Genomic DNA, 16,878 nt, shown 5'->3' on the forward strand with positions numbered 1-16,878 from the left:
ATTTTTTTTAAAAACAGCATGTCCTGGAGTATGTATTAGTATAGTTATTATTTATTAGTATATAATATGGAAATGTATTAATGAGCAACACATTTGTACTTGTTTATAGGTACATTTAAATGTTGTGGAATGGCTTTAAGATGTTCCTGGTATCACCTACAGTGTATTCACTTGTTGGTTTGCTTGTATGTATCTATCTATGTATGCAGTATGTTTGATACATTTTATTCTTGCATTGAATCATAATAAAAAATCACTTCACTGGTGTTTCTTAGGTAGGTATAAAATAGTGTTTAGATAGCTTCGTTGTCATGGCAGTGTAAGTCTGCATGGACACACAGTGATGTGTGATGTACACTAGTGATGGTTGTGTGCACTACATGATGCTTTCACATTGCATCGCTTGTCATGCCTACATGCACACATGCGTCTTTCTATTTATTTATTTATTTGCTGTCAATACGTCAAACGTTTGTGCACGTGCTTGCCCAGAAATATCACGGATTATGACGTAATATTTCGCATTCCTTTCGTCTGACGCGAATGGTGTTTGGTAAGCGACCGAAAACTCCGAGTTCACCTCCAACTTGTGTGATTGCCGGTTTGGGAGCGTGAGGAGGAGCGGCGCATCGTGTCGCGTCGCGCGCCAGTGCAGCCATTAAACCCTAGTGCAACACACACACACACACACACACGCGCGCGCGCGCACACACACACACACGCGCACACCATGGAGATGGAGCACTGAGCGCACCACGGAGATTCAGGACACATGAAAGACAGAATTTGGTGCACTGAAAACGCAATTCATTTTGCCGGATTTTCAACGAGGAAAGCTCTGCCTCAGTGACCTTGTTGGTTTGGGCTTGCAAAAATGAGCACAAAGCTCCATGCGGTATGTAGAGCTCTTTTTTTATGCTTCAGCTCCATACGTCATGTTTAAATGTAGTCCTCAGGTTTTTTTTTTTCTCTCTCCCAAAACCATTTCCCATTATGTCAGCATCACTGTGCATCTCTGTGCATCTGCATCTTGTTGGTTATGGAGAAACTGACTACACACTGTGCATCCTGCAGGTGAATATCTTTGACCACTTTTTTCCCCCTGACATTTGGGGCTTTCATTTGTGCATTATAACATTAGAATTGATCAAACGTTCTTAAACTTTTGCAACTCACCAGTCAACTCTTTAACAAAGATTTATATTAATAACTGTTAAGACATTTCAGAAATTCAGGGGTACATAGATCTGAAGTATGAATACCCCCCGAATAGGACAGCAAACCATCACACGCATTCGCACCTACGGGAAATTTAAAATAGCATGTCCACCTACATGTGTGTTTTTTGAATGTGGGAGGAAACCGGAGACGCTTGTAGAAACCCACATAGACACTGGTAGAACATGGATAACATGGTGTTCCATTCAGTGTGTATTTCTGCCTGCTTTAGTGGCCATCAATTTTCAGATTGAACTGGGTTCCACTGAGTCGTGGTGCACCGCTGTGCTGCTCGGAAATTTGGCCTGTAGTCCCGAAAAAGGTATGTCATGGATCGAGTGAGTGCATCACAAATTCACCATCAAGCCAAAAAAGCATAAATAAATAACCCAGACATTTTTGGAAGTGTATGCAGGTTCTTCAGAATGTTTGTAAGCACAGACAATACCACAAGTTCAGAAGTAAAGCTGAGATCCTGGCACTGTGCACCCCACTGCATCATTGTACCACAGTGTGTACAATATTCTGTCTCTTCATTACAACTACGATTCGTCACACAATAAATAACAAATAACTGTTATTAGCAATTATAGATTGTGTTTTCTGATGTCACTTTGAGACCCAAATGTATTAGGAGATGATAACAATTTATTATCTCATGTTTGAAAAAAATGTGATTTCCCTCTGGGAATCAATAGAGTGATATTTCTATCTTATATTGACTTCTCTGCAGGACCATGTCATGTCCAAAGTCCTGTACGATTTCCAAATAAAGGTCATAAATCTTACATTCAAAGTCATGTTCAAGCACCACACTGATTCCTATCGGCAATAACAATAGGTTTTTAGATTTCAGTGATCCAGCAGCTTAAAGAGTGAAGACTCAAACAGGAATCTTTTTACACTGTATGAATTTTGAGACTAGTCTAATGTATTTATCCCTTCTTAAAAAATACCTGGGAATCTTCTAATGCTTCAGTGGTAGTTTAAATAAACAGTTAAATCCGGACAAATTGGATTGCTGTAGCATTCTCATTACAAATTCAAATATAAAAATTAAGCCATTTTATGAGAATAAGACTTTGATTTATAAATAAAATTCAGTTTTATTGGAATTTCTAGGCATTCACTCACTATTTGTTGAAATAACCTATGCATATTGTCATTTTAATTCATGGTAACCAGTTTTCTGATTGAAAAAAGCCTCAAATGCTGATATAAAGCTTTAATAGTTGGATTATGTGTTAATTTAGGTTCTTATTTTTGCATTAACTATTCAACCTTGAACAATATTAAGACATCCTTAAGAATTCCAAATGAATTTCACTAAAACTGAAGTTTCATTCAGGTTGGCAAATGAATGAACAGCCCTACTGAGGGTAAAAATGCTTAGCAGATTTGGCATGTAATTAAATACTAATTAATTATTCAAAATGAAAAAAAAAATGTTTTAATGTAGGCAAAAAAAGGAAAGAATTCACGGATGTGCAGCACTGCACTATTCATTTACAGCAACCATTCATTTATCCTTAGTCCCTGCCTGGTCAAAAAAAAGTTAAAACAATACTAATTTAATACAGCACAAGCTCCACTGTTGGTTTCAATCCAAATAAACATGTGGATAGTTGGAGCATTAAAAAGAAACCAGTACAGATATTGGCACTGCATTACATCCCTATAGTAAAGATTTACATTTTTGTAGATATTCATGCATTTCTATTTCAATTCTCTTTACTTGCCGTGAGCAAAACAAAATACATTCTATATTTTTTTTATTGACTGACGGGCTTGTCAGGTTCTATTGAATTATATGTATTGTGATTCATTGCAGTCAGTACCATGTCTTGGTGCAGTTGCTGAAAGAACTTGGCTTGCGTAAGTCTCAGTTTGCTGCATTCAGTACGTCTACTGCCAGTACATTAATTAAAAAGAACTGGTGCATCCAATTTTCAGTAGCATAGGGTAACTGTAGTGGAAAAATGCTCTAAAGCTTATTTATGTTGTTTTGTTAGTCTATGCTGCGTTATTAAGGATTGTGCACCTGTTATAAAGCTTATTAGGGTATCAAAATAAGAATAATAAAAAAAATAATAAAAAAAATAAAAATCTTTCTCCAATGGCTTTTTTAATTTACTATATATGTGCACTGTAATCCATGCACGAAAGCACATTTATTTGGAACAGCTACTGTAGCTTATATTTATCTTAATAATATATAGCACAACATATCTAAAATAACTAAGTAGCATCCAAGCCAGTGTGTAGCCACAAAGACTCCAAGTTTCCTCTTCTTTTATAACTAATGCAGCCAGGTCAGAGCACTCATGCCAAGAAAGGTTTGATAAGAATTTCTTCTGCTAAAGATAAATTTTCTCCGTGTGGATATTGATTTTTAAGAATCCTAATAAAAAACAGGGAGTTATGTGCTGATCATTTTCACAGTCTGGGAAAAAAATCTAGAGCAGATTAGAATTTTTTTTACCCTTTAGCCAGTTTCTAATCGACAGCCTTATGTCTTATAATTGTGGCCCCAGATTTACAGCAGCAAAAACCATTATGAAAAAATTTTACTCTTTGAAATGTTTGAACTCTTCTATCCTGCCATTTTTTAATTACCAGCATCAATTTAAATGGATGATTTGTGCATCACATCAGATCGATGCAAGATGATTTGTACATTCCTATGTTTATGTTTATCCAGTGAACAAAATAAGTTAAATTTACTGTAAAAACAAGGTATATCTGGAAGTTAAGAAATATAGAGAGAAAGTCAATCTGTAGCCAATCCTAGGAACATTGGGTTTTAGATTGAAATGCACCTGGGATGGGATGCCAATGCAGGCACATTCACACATTAAGTTAATTCAAAATATCCAATGCACCTATAGGCATGTTTTGGGCTGTGGTAACCCATATGTCACAGGAGGAATATACAAAACATGGCATTCTATTCCAAGTGGCTTTCTTCCTGCTTTCAATGTTACACAAGTTACTCTCTGCTGCCCTGAAATGAAGCCTTTGACCCTAAAGACATTAGACTGTCATGGACTGTATATTGGAAAATTTAAATGGAAGGGAAAAAAATTCCCAGCATATAAAAGAATAAAGAAGCCTTTAAAAACATTCATGCTTGTCATTCAGGCTTGTTATTTTTTTTTTGTTTTAGGGGCATTATTTTAAGCAAAACGTGTGACTAAGATACTTTCTATGATATTGAGCTTTCTAAGAATGCGATGCCAAGTTTGTCACTAATTGAGAGCATCACTGAGGAGGTGCTCATGAAATACTCACAAGGTCACAAAATCTATTGCTTGAATCTTTCAAAGTTTTCTGGTCAAGATAAAATGTCCACATTATTAGGTCTTCTAGAGAAAAAGCAGGATGGATTTTTTTTTGTGATTTATTGATTCATTGGTTTACACAGTTTCATGTATTGGTATCAGATGTGGTCTGGCATTTTCATGGTTTAACTAAATTCCTCAGAAGTTACTGTACGGTTATATGAGTGCAGGGTTAATGAAACCCAAACAGACCTGGTTTGAAATGAGCTACTAAGATGGGGAGTGGATTGCCTTAACAAAGCCAATCAGATTAAAGTAGGTCTTCTGTCATCTAGGTCACCCTGTCCTATATACACACTCGTCCCATGGAATATCCTCAGAAGAAAAAGATCAGGAAGAGCTGTTTACTGATTTTCATAATTATACAGAGGAAATGTGAACAGCAAGGATAAGTGTGGGAGTGTGTCTTTGCATGCCAAAGTGATGTCACCTTGCATGCTGGGACTTTAAATGCTTTAGAGTACATCATGTTTAAAAGACCCTAAAACATTTATGTACGGTGACATTCATATGTGTGTTTAAAAAAAATCTGCTCATCAACATATTTTAGAAAAAGAATTTGTTGGGTTTTATTATACCAAAATAGCAACCAACATCAATTTATATTGAAATAGGCTTTTTTTAAAGGCTTTTCTTAGGCTTTTCCCCCTGAATTCCTGTATGTTGTCTATTAATTCACAAGGGACTTGTATGTGGGACAGTCCAAAAGATTTGGAAAAAAAAAAACGTGTACTTGTTGATATAGAGGACTTTTATGTGAGGAGATTTGTTTCAAGTTTATAGGAAGGAGTTTTCAATGAGAGCACTTTGCACTGAAACAATAAGAGTTAAAGCTGTAACATTAATGTTTTCGTGTATGGCAGAGTCTTCATGTTGGAGGACTTTTGAGAACTACTGTTGTAGGTTGAGGAGGCCTGGGGTGCAGTCAGCATTTTAATTCATCCCAAAGTTGCTCAATAGGGTTGACCTCAGAGCTCTATAGCAGGCCAGTCTAAACCATGTAAAGCATATGTCCATGAATCTGGCTTTGTGCACAGGGGAATTGATATGTTGAAACAGGTTCGGGTCTTCTAGTTCAAGTGACATTAAAATGTAATGCTATCACATGCAGAAACATCCTATACAATTGTGTGCCTCTAACATTGAGTAAGAACCATGCATGTCTGGAAATAGTGTCCCATTACTTTAAAGCATAACTTTATATTAAAGGATTTAATTACATTTTAGAATCTAAACATCAGATAAACACATGCAGAGTGAGCAAAACTTTTCACCTTGTGGCTTGACAAATTTGGTCATATAGTTCTTCCAGTTCAATGTAAAATATAGCTATGTGATTATTTTTATAAGTAAAGCAATTTTACATTAAATTACACATTTTAAGTCATGAAAGCATTTCCTGTTTTATTCTTTATTAAAAATCACTGAAGGGCTGAGACTTGGCCATGGTTCATTAGTAAAGTTACTGCAGTGTTTTGTCAGAGAAGCAAATTACTACTGTTTTCACCTTAAAAAAAAAAAAAAGAAATCTATGGATGTTTCACTTACAGTTTCTTTTAGCACAGCACTAACACTCATGTTTTAATAGGACTCCAAATCACAAGAGTCATTTGATCCCTAGAAATTTAAGTCTTATGTGTAAACTATTACTGCTGTTTAAAGGTAGTGCAAAGCATTAGCAAGTAAGTCAAAATAAATCAAGCTGCATGACTTTAAGGGAAATGATTGTGTTACTATATAATTTACTAAGGCTTGATATGTAGACAAATACATTTATTAACAATATTTAATACATTTGAAGCAGCAAAATATAAAATATGGAGAATTCTTTAAAACAATTTTCATACACAAACATAAATAATTAAATCTCCAACCCTAGAGGGTGACCATACAACATTTGTACAAATAATTACATATCTTTATAATTTTCTCTTACTATGTTCCTATGATGCAAAATATTATTTGAATAAATACTAAAGATATATAAATCACTATGTATGAACATTCAGTTGGCTTTGTATATCATTCCCTTATTTGTAAAATGACAAACACAATAATTCTTTTTTTTGTGTGTGTGTGTGTGTGTGTGTGTGTTTTAGCTTTAAACTTGGAAATTGAGGCTCAGTTAATTTGCGGCCGTCTGATTAAATCTTACTATGTAAAATTTCAGATCTCTGTTTCTCACCCTCTTTGCGTTTCAGTTGAACATGGCCACTGGAGCTGGCAGTTTAATTCCATGGTGCATCTTCACACTCATATCTGTCAGCGGGTCGCTGCATAATTAGCTGTGAATATCTGCACAGGTTTCCATGGTGCAGCATCCTCTCTTTGCAAAGAGGCCAGCCCACACATATACACACACATACACATTCACATACACACTCACACACAGTGCAGAACTGAAGCTTTAGCACATTATTATGATTATCACCTAGTAGTGCGGGTTTGGCGTGTCCTAACACACTGTGTGGCTGCCAAAGAGACTGAGAAATTTTGCTCTGAGACTGTAGGGAAAAACTGCTGGATGGCACTCTTTCGATCAGATGAGCTGCACAGTGCTGTATTTGGGTTCTTCATACAATTTCTCCTACAAGTGCTCCTTATGTAGGACAGTCTATTTCCCATCATCTGTGAAAAACAGGCCTTTAAATGTACTGCAGTGTTTCAGCCAGACCAGCTTCCCACATTTTTCACCTTGCGATTTACGATGATGTGCATGAACTTCTGCAATACACCCCCCTCCACCCGCTTACTTTCTGTTTGATGCTTTTTGACCCCTGTCTGGTTGTTTACTCCATTTGGACTGGGCCAAGGAGCAGACTCTGAGTGTGTACCCACTATTTCTCTCAGCAGTGCTGTTTTTGGTGATGAATATGCAACATAACCTTCTTTTGCATTCCCTCTCTCTGTCTCTCTCATTCTGTTGCACTCGTTCGTTCTTTGCAACATTTTGGCTTTTCAGCCTACAGATGAGCTTTCATTGAAGCAGTGAGTGGGCGTCTGAAGCGGGAGTGCGTTCTCTGCGGAGGGAGAGGAAGGGCTTACGGTTATGCTCTGCTGCAGGGATGCAGTATGGAGAGAGTTTTTTCGTAGACCTGAGCTGCAGTGTTCAAGTTATTTGGCATGCTTTTCTCCTTGTTCACTCACTCATACATTCACATCAGAGTAATAATCTTGAACAGTGTTGTACTCAGCTTTCAGCTGTTGTCTTTAGATCTGATCAACTACAGTAGGTAAAGAATAAAATATGCTGGGACATGCTGACATAAAAAATAAAATCAGCTATAGAGCATTATGATGTGGCCTGACACAAACCAGTGATGGTCATCGTTTGTGTTTTGGTCCTTTTATAACAAAAGTTGCTAGTAATTACATTTTACATTCATTAAAGAATATTAAAATCATAATTTCTATTTACTTATAGTTACATTTCATTTAATGTGGAATATTTACAGTATCTCACAAAAGTGAGTACTCCCCTTACATTTCAGCCATCATTTTAGTATATGTTCTCAAAAGACAATACTATAGAAATAAAACTTGGATATATTTTAGAATAGTCAATGTGCAGCTTGTATAGCAGTACAGATTTACTGTCCTCTGAAAATAACTTTACATACAACTATTATTGTTACCTGGCAACAAAAGTGAGTACACCCTAATTGAACATGTAAAAAGTGTGTCCAAAGTGTCAATATTTTGTGTAAGCACCATTGTTATCTACCAATGACTTAATCCTCCTTTGCATGGAATTCACCAGAGCTGCACATGTTGTTGCTGGGATCCTCTTCCACTTCTCCATAATGACATCACAAGCTGCTGGATGTTAGACACTTTGCTTCTCCACCTTCTGCTTGAAGATGCCCCACAGGTGCTTCATAGGGTTCAGGTCTGGAGACATACTTGCCCCCTCCATCACCTTCACCTTCAGCTTCCTCAGCAAGGCAGTTGTCATCCTAGCGGTTTGTTAGTCTGGCCTCCTGGTGGTGTCAAGGAGGTACCGCTACCGCAAGTGTGAACCGCACTCCCCGAAGCAGGGAGCTCTGATTGTCAGGGCCATTGCATCACTGCCCGTTTGTTCGCAAAGAGGACCACCCTCAGGCTGGCCGACCCCTTGGGCTTGTCCGGGTGGCAACGCTCTGTTTTTGGGCTTCACGCCGCCCGTGAGAGGGCGGGGTAAGTACTGCTGAAACGCCGCTGACTGCGTTTTAGACTCCTGGAACCTGTTGACTACCTCACCTACTGTGTCGCCAAACAGACTTGAAATAGCTATTGGGGCATTCAACAGAAAAACCCTGTCCCCGTCAGGAATTTCTGACAGCGTGAGCCACATATGCCTTTCTGTGGCTACTAAGGATGACATGGAGCGACCCACGCCGTTTCCTTTGGCTGGCTCTAAGGCTTAGGTCGGCAGCACTACGTGACTCCTTGATATTGTCAGCCCCAAAGTTAAATCCCTCATCCAACTTTTGCAGCAGATCTCTAGCTTAGCGACAGCCAGCGTCACTACCTCCAGGAGCTCCTTGAACAGCACAGGCTGTGAGGAGTTTGTGGGCTCGCTAGCATCCGAAAACTTTCCTTTCTCGGAGCAAGAGATCCGGCGCTCCACATCACACGTGCTTTCGGGGAACGGGAGCTCGGCCCAGTAGGGTAGGTTGGAGACAACTCATCCGTCTCCATGCCTTCTGCTAGGTCGGCCTGTGAGCCCCATGACCTTCTGTGCCGATTTGCCTCGGCGAGAGCGGGGCCTAAGCCGCAAGGGAGATAACTCTCCTCGAAGAGTGATCTTCAGGAGCGGAGCATGCGAAAAACAGCACGGACAATCGTCTCTATTAAAAGCCGATTGAGCATGCTCCACTCCCAAACAAACAACACAAAGCTCATGTGTGTGTCCCCCGTAATGAAACGGGGGCAAGAAGGGACACACATGCGAAAGTGTGTTTGATATTTACCCATGCTGCACAGATACACACACAAAGCGCTTACCTGAACAACAGAAGCTGATGTCGCTCCCATCGCGCTCTTATTTTGTAGCTTCCTGGTTTGCGCGACGTCCCCCACCAATGAGGTCACGACTGCCTATTGGCCAGATTTAACACATGATTCAGAGCATAAATAATGCGAGGCATTCCCAAACCGTTTTCGACGCAGCTCAAGTTCCTGAAAGTGAACTGACGTTCAGCCTAGTGCTTCAGAATGTCACAGTAAATGTTGGAATCCATGTTTCTCTCAATGAACCACTAGCATTAACCATTAGCAGCAGCACTTAAGCAGCCTTAGACCATGATGCTACCACCACCACGCTTAATTGTAGTCAAGACACAATTTTCTTGGTACTCCTCACCAAGGCGTCACCACACATGCTGGACACCATCTAAGCCAAACAAGTTTATCTTAGTCTCATCATACCACAGGACATGGTTCCAGTAATCCATCCTCTTAGACAGTTTCTCTTCAGAAACAAACTGACCTTCTGCTTCTGCAACCTCTAATGCAATGCTGGCAGCACTCATGCATCCTTTTGAAGCCAGCTTCTGCACCTGACACACAGCACACGGACTCAGTGATGGGCCCTTGGGAGGCCTGTTCAAAGAGGAAACCTGAAAGTCTGAAAAACCTTTGTATGACAGTAACTCAGTTTCAGAGTGTTTCCGATCTTCCTATAGTCTAGGCCATTTTTGTGGAGAGCAACAATACTAATTCTGAAATCCTCAGAGAGTTCTTTACTATGAGGTGCCATGTTGAACATCCTCTGGTCAGTGTAAGAGAATTGTATTCAAAGCACCCAATTTTAATTGCTCTAATACAAAATTTGTATGGTCCTGTCAAGCAGACAAAAACATGAACATGATGAATAGGACATGTGGTTAAGGACATTAGGGTGTACTCACTTTTGTTGCCAGCTATTTTGACAATAATGGCTATGTTAAGTTATTTTCAGAGGACAGTTAAACTGTATTGCTAAGTTTCATTTCTATAGTATTGTCCCTTGAGAGGATATGCTAAAATGGTGCGGGCTGTACTCACTTTTGTAAGATACTGCATATATGCCATCTGTTAGGGCAGAGGTGCTAATTGCTCATTGGTTCTCCATATTTTGGCTCTAAGTGCATGTGATGTGCACTAATGCTATGTTTTTTTTTTATTATTATTAAACTGGAGCAGACCACAGAGCAAAAGCAACTGACCATCTTTCAATTCAAGGTCCTAATTAAAACACTCTGGAGCCAGCCTGATCGTAGGAGGAGAGGCAAGTAAATGAGAGGCGAGAGAGCAGAGTAATGTGACTGAAATGCATAGTGATTTCCTTCATATCTCTCTCCTTCTCTTCCCCTTCTCTGTTGTGTCATTTAATTGCAGTTTCTTTCTAGTTCTAGAAGCAACAGCAAAAAAAACATTATTACCTATTCCATATTTACTCATCAATTCGTCAGAGAACGATCTTGCACAATTTACATAGTGTTCAGATATTCATGGATTGCTTGAATATTCATAGTCGTTTTGAGTAATTGTGGTATGTGGGGCAAAAATCATTCTATGCTTAATTTTCTTTCTGCTTTTTACCACAATACTTTTAAATGCTTGATTCTGATTAGTAACAGAGTGTGGAATAATTTTCTGTAACAGTAGCTTTGACAGTAATTTACAACTGCTAGGCTTTAATTACTGTAGTCTATAAGAACTTATAAATCAACTTGGATGGCAGATGTATTGCATTTTTTACATGTATTAAAAATGCATGCACTTGTTGATATCTGAATTGGCAGAGTTAAAGTTGTAACTTTGTAGGTGTGTCGTATTGGAAAGTACTATTAGAGTTGTGTAGGTTTATTTTTTTCACTTTATTAACCAGGAGACATAAAAAGGAAAGACTGGTACAAGATATCTGTATTTAGTGTCCATAACTAAATACAGACATCTACACATAATTACCGTATTTTTGTGACTGCAAGCGCTACTTTTTTCCCACGTTTTAAACCCTGCAGCTTAAACAACGAAGTGGCTAATTTATGAATTTTTCCTGGGTTTTTTCACGGTTTCACAAACTTCAAGCCAAAAAACTGAACCCCATAACATTAGACCAATGAAATTTCCGAAAGGAAACGAAAAAAGGCACCCCACCTGTGTTCTGAGCTGCTCGGCATCGGGAGAAAAAACTTTTTTTAAGCGCACGACGATGCCAAAAGATAAACTCCCGAGAGAAATAGTTGTGAAAGGAAGGAGGAAGACAGTGAACAATGACTTTTTTGGTCAGCTACTGTTTAGATACAAGCCGTTGTAACGTGTTGAGTCAGGGTGAAGGGAGAGCTCGCTTCTGGCATTCTATTCCCGAAATACCACTATGCTCCTAAAGGAAGCGCAACATTTTTCACCCGTTACACCGTGTGTAACGTGTCTTTCGTTAAAACCTGTGTAAAGTACATTAGTGTAGACACCTGTGGCTTGTAGACAGGTGCGGCTTATTTATGTTAAAAATAAAAATATTTGTAAAATTCAGTGGGTGCGGCTTATATATGGGTGCGCTTTATAGTCCGGAAATTACGGTAAGTGGTAACAGGAGCGAAATAGTTTCATGGCTGTTACACAACAATGTTACTTTAAATAACAGGACACCTTGTTGTGTTTTATCCCTTTGTAATTTTTCTTGCAATTTTAAAGATAATTAAAAAGCATTAAATTAAGAATTTTGTCAGAAAAGTTACTTCTCGTCACTATATCAGTTCATAGTCATGCAACATACCAAGGTTTTCTTTGAATTTTCCAGAAATGTTTTTATTTTGTTCGATGCATACTTCAAGAATATTTTTTGGCATGAATGCCTCATGATCAGTCCCCACTAAAAGTGTTTCAGCCATTAAACATGGATCATACAGTGATTTAGAATAATAATAAAAAAGCTTTATATCTAATTTCCACAGTGGCACATGAGGTGAATTATGTGTTATGTGAATGCGTTCTGTGTCTTGAAAGCAGTTTCAGTAACAATCTTTTTCTTGTCATGACCTAATTATTTAGAAATTGGTCAGCACCATTCAGGCTATTGGTGCAGGCTCTGTTACTAATCATAAGTACATAAAACACATATCTAATCATCTCTCTGATACCCATCAGAGACACTGCTATGGTCAGCATGCAGCAGCTTTACTAAATTTGCAGGAACATTGTTATGGTACCTGTGAACTGAGCTAGACATACTTAATGTTGATTTTTCAAGATTTTTCCACTCTCTCACATTAAGGCCTTCACTAACTTGAAATGTTTGACCAGAAAATACCATCTGTTAATGAATTTTGGCACTGCTTAATCTGTGCTGTTTTACAGATGATAAATAAATGATCAAGGCTGGGGGTTGTTTTCACAGAAATAGAGACTGTGGCCTGGTCATATAGGTCATGTTTCTTTTTAATCTGTATTTTCTTTAATGACCCAGCATTTCTGTGTACTGATCCTCTTCTTGGAACGTTTTCTGAAAGGGCAACTCTTCAGAAAGGATTTCATGATTCTACATACAACCTTTAAGGGTGCCCCACTGGGACAAAAACTGAAAAACCCATTAGGTTAAAATCTTATACAGTAAAACCCCGTTGTACGAGCAACCTATAGTACGAGCAAACGGAGATACGAGCAAACCCATGCAGGGAAACATTTATTTCCCTGATTTTGGCTCTCGTTGTTCAGAACAGCAAAAACTTAACTTTTTTTAGTTTTATATTTTTATTTCACTAGAAATCTTGAAAAATGTCTCCCAAGAAAATCAGTCATGGTGCTGTGAAAACGAAAGTAAATAGAATTACCATGGAAACCGAGGAGGTTATGAGCGTGGTGCGTGTCTCACACTCGCAATCAACCACTATCACATGGTTCAGTGTTAAATTATGTTCACATTGCGGTAATTTGCGGTGTATTTGTTTGTTAAAATAGGCTACAAATACTTTTTAAGGGCAGAAATAAGCGATCAAATGAGATCTCGGAACGAATTAAATCGCTTTTACATTCATTCTTATGGGGAAAATCAGTTTGAACGTATGAGCAAATGGACCTACGAGCAATTTTCAAGAACGGATTATGCTCGTACAACGGGGTTTTACTGTATATATATATATATATATATATATATATATATATATATATATATATATATATATATATATATATATATATATATATATATATAAGATTGTTTAGTTTTATAAAGAGAGTTATGTGGAACATTTTTAAAGGGAAATCCTCTCTTCAACTTTGTGTACAGCAGGGATTCTTATAATGTTTAGTGTTTTTGGTTGAATGGTTCTATGTGGAATATGTTCTTTAAAGAACCCCTCTGCTGTAGTTTATGGATATAATATTTAAGGGTTTTCCAAGGGGACTACCTAAAGAGCCTTAATGGTGCTATTTAGGACCTGTTTAGGATCTGTTTCTGGTCCTGGATTCCAATCACTCCTAGAAAAGGTATTTTTTTCTTTTGATGATCAATGGTTTGAGCTTTCTATCAGAGTTCTAAAGAAAACTTTTTTTCTTAAAGGGCATCCCTCTGTTGTAGGATTTTTCATATAACCTTAGAATCACAGATACCTCTAGGGTTCTTTGGTGGTTAATGAAGAAGTTCTATATAGAGCATTTTCTTAAAGGAAAATTCTCTGTTGTCAGACTCTACATATAACCTTTATGGGCTCCCCAGTGTGGCGAAACTGAAAGAATTTTAAGAGTTAAGGTGAACAGTGTGCATTTATCCCTGGTGAGCAGCCATGGAGACTGTGGCAAGGAAAAACTCCCTTAGATGTTTTGAGGAAGAAACTTTGAGAGGAACCAGACTCAAAAGGGGAACCCATCCTCATTTGGGTGACATCAAGAGTGTGTTTATAGTCTTTAAACAATACAGAACACTGGAGAGTGCAAACTAACATGAGCACTGAAATGTAAGATTATGAGTAATGCCCTTTCTACAGTCTTTTACTGAGGGTGTAAAACTAGGAGATGCTAAGCAACTCATAAAATAGCTCAACATTTGTGATCATCACAGATCCAACACCAGCTTCTCCATGCCAGAGCCTTTAAACACTCATGGAGGTCCAATGTCAAAACTCCACATGAAGTGGGATCCAATTGGCACTGGTACCTCTTTAGATGGTTTGGGATGTTTGTGGGGTCGGCATCTACTTCTTTAAAGGTCCACAATCTTTATGAGGTGGGGGGTGACTGGGGCTGGCGCAACCTCATGAAGCCTCGGGATGAGTAGAGAAAGAGAAGCAGTGGAGAGGAATTAGCGTAGCTGCTGTTCATGATATTAACAGCACAAGTTGATTATGTGCATGTGATCAAATGTACTAGAGCACAAGATTATGATATGATGTGTGTTATGAGTAGGTTTTGCTAAAAAGATACGTTTTTAATCTGCACTTATACTGGGAGAGTGTGTCTGAGCCCCGAACACTGTCAGGAAGACTATTTCAAAGTTTAGGAGCTAAATGTGAAAATGATCTACCACCTTTAATGGACTTTGCTATTCTAGGAACTACTAGAAGTCCGGATTTTTGAGATACATGGGAGCCAAACCATTAAGTGTTTTGTAAGTAAGTAGCAGCAGTTTGTAGCCAATTCGAAACTTAACAGGTAGCCAGTGTAGGGATGATAAGATTGGGGTTATATGGTCATATTTTCTCAACCTTGTGAGAACTCTGGCTGCTGCATTCTGGACTAACTGTAGCTTGTTTATTAATGATGCAGGACAACCACCTAGTAATGCATTAACAATAGTCCAGTCTGGAGGTCTGGACGAGCCTCTCTGCATGAGATATAGATAACATGTTTCTTAGCTTTCATAATACAGTGTTACAAGACATCAAATATTAGCTATCTCATTTTATTTTCTGATATTGTTGCACTCTATTGAAACACACAGGAAAGGTATGAAAATATGGTGTGATTAATGTAACCTGAGCCCACTAACATGTTCTGGGTGTGTAAGGGTTAAGAATACGATTGCGTCAGAGCTCCCACATCAACCATTGCCTCTGTTTCAGTGATGAATACCTGTTTCAGCTGGACTAATCCATTTGAAAGAGGCAATATTATGCCCCCAGATGGCCAGCTTTTATTTTAATGCATAGGAAAGGTTCAGATCTCAAACTATTGAATAACCTTGAATATTATTATCCACCTTCGGTATTGCTTCTTGACGTTTTGTCTGGAGTTCACCGTTAACATAACATGTATCTGGTGTATTCAAATTAGAATATATGGTAGCACTTCAGTTTTATGTGTCACATATGCTGTGAAGTACTGGATACCAAACAGAGAAAACAAATGCACAAAAACAAAAAAAAGGCAGACAGGTTTTGGGTATTTTGGGATATAAAAAATGAAGATATTGGTAATTGTCTTAATATAGTATCAGGTGTTAAACTGATATTAAGTTAAGGTTTAATTTACACATAACTAATAACTAATACTAGTACTGTTTCAAAAACAGTAGTTTTCTGATCAGTTGATAGCTGATCTATATTAATCTAATCTAATCTAATCTAATCTAATCTAATATAACCTCTATACTGGAGTGAAAATATTAATATTACTGAGATTAAAGTGATTGAGATCTACTTAGCTAGAAAATTAGCACTATACCTGTCCATCTCTAAACAGGCTCAGTAGATGGAGCCATGGCTGCATTTTCAAACCACCATCAAGCCCTTTTTTATTTTTTTATTTTATTTTTTTTTTTTACAGACGTTATCTGCATTATGATGTTTGTATAAAAATATCACTCATGGGTGATGAACTTGTTTATTTGCTGCTTTTCAGACTGTGTGTAACATATCAACTCTGGCCCCCTTCAACATCTAATCCAAATAGTGAAATGAAAAATTAGGGAGAGCCTCTGGCCTTCAAAGCTAAAATTCATTCATTGCAGTAAAAAAAAGAAAAAAAGAAAAAACATTCCTCATGGTATCCTATAAAGTGGTTCTTTCACGTTAAAAGTGAGTGCTTTTGTGCCTCGTCATAGTTTGCATGCTCTTGGCATTCTACAGTAGGTGATAAAATGACAGAACTTAATGCACATCCGCTGTCTTGCACTTTCTCCCCCGTTCCCTGCAGTTTCCATGGCAACTCCATGCAGCATGCCCGCATTTCGGCCCACTCAGGCAGTGTGGCTCGCTGTGGAAGTCACGAATAAAACGTAGTCGCTGTGCACCTCGTCGTGAGCACTGCAGCACACGCTCGGGCATTTCCGCCTGACCTCATGCACTTAATCAGCTTTTTCAGACATCTATCTCTCTCCTTCTGTCATTTTCTTTTTTTCCTGTCTGGGCAAGCAGAGCAA

At 38.2% G+C, this 16,878-nt stretch overlaps 1 protein-coding gene across 10 annotated transcripts in view; it reads left to right on the forward strand.

Annotated features, from left to right (window-relative positions):
- Window positions 1-485: 485 nt before the first annotated feature.
- The window catches only part of lrrc7 (leucine rich repeat containing 7), a 160,931-nt gene continuing 144,538 nt past the window's right edge, over window positions 486-16,878 (forward strand). For 5 of the 10 annotated variants that reach the window (XM_083565592.1, XM_083565564.1, XM_083565591.1 and 2 more), the window contains exon 1: window positions 490-895. The gene's annotated coding sequence lies outside the window, so the exon portion shown is untranslated. Of the gene's footprint in view, window positions 896-16,878 lie in introns of all 10 variants that reach the window. The other 5 variants (XR_014537424.1, XM_083565596.1, XM_083565583.1 and 2 more) reach the window with 2 other exon arrangements.

The sequence above is a fragment of the Silurus aristotelis genome, assembly GCF_946808225.1.
Source record: "Silurus aristotelis genome assembly, chromosome: 2".
In the NCBI taxonomy this organism is placed as follows: domain Eukaryota; kingdom Metazoa; phylum Chordata; class Actinopteri; order Siluriformes; family Siluridae; genus Silurus; species Silurus aristotelis.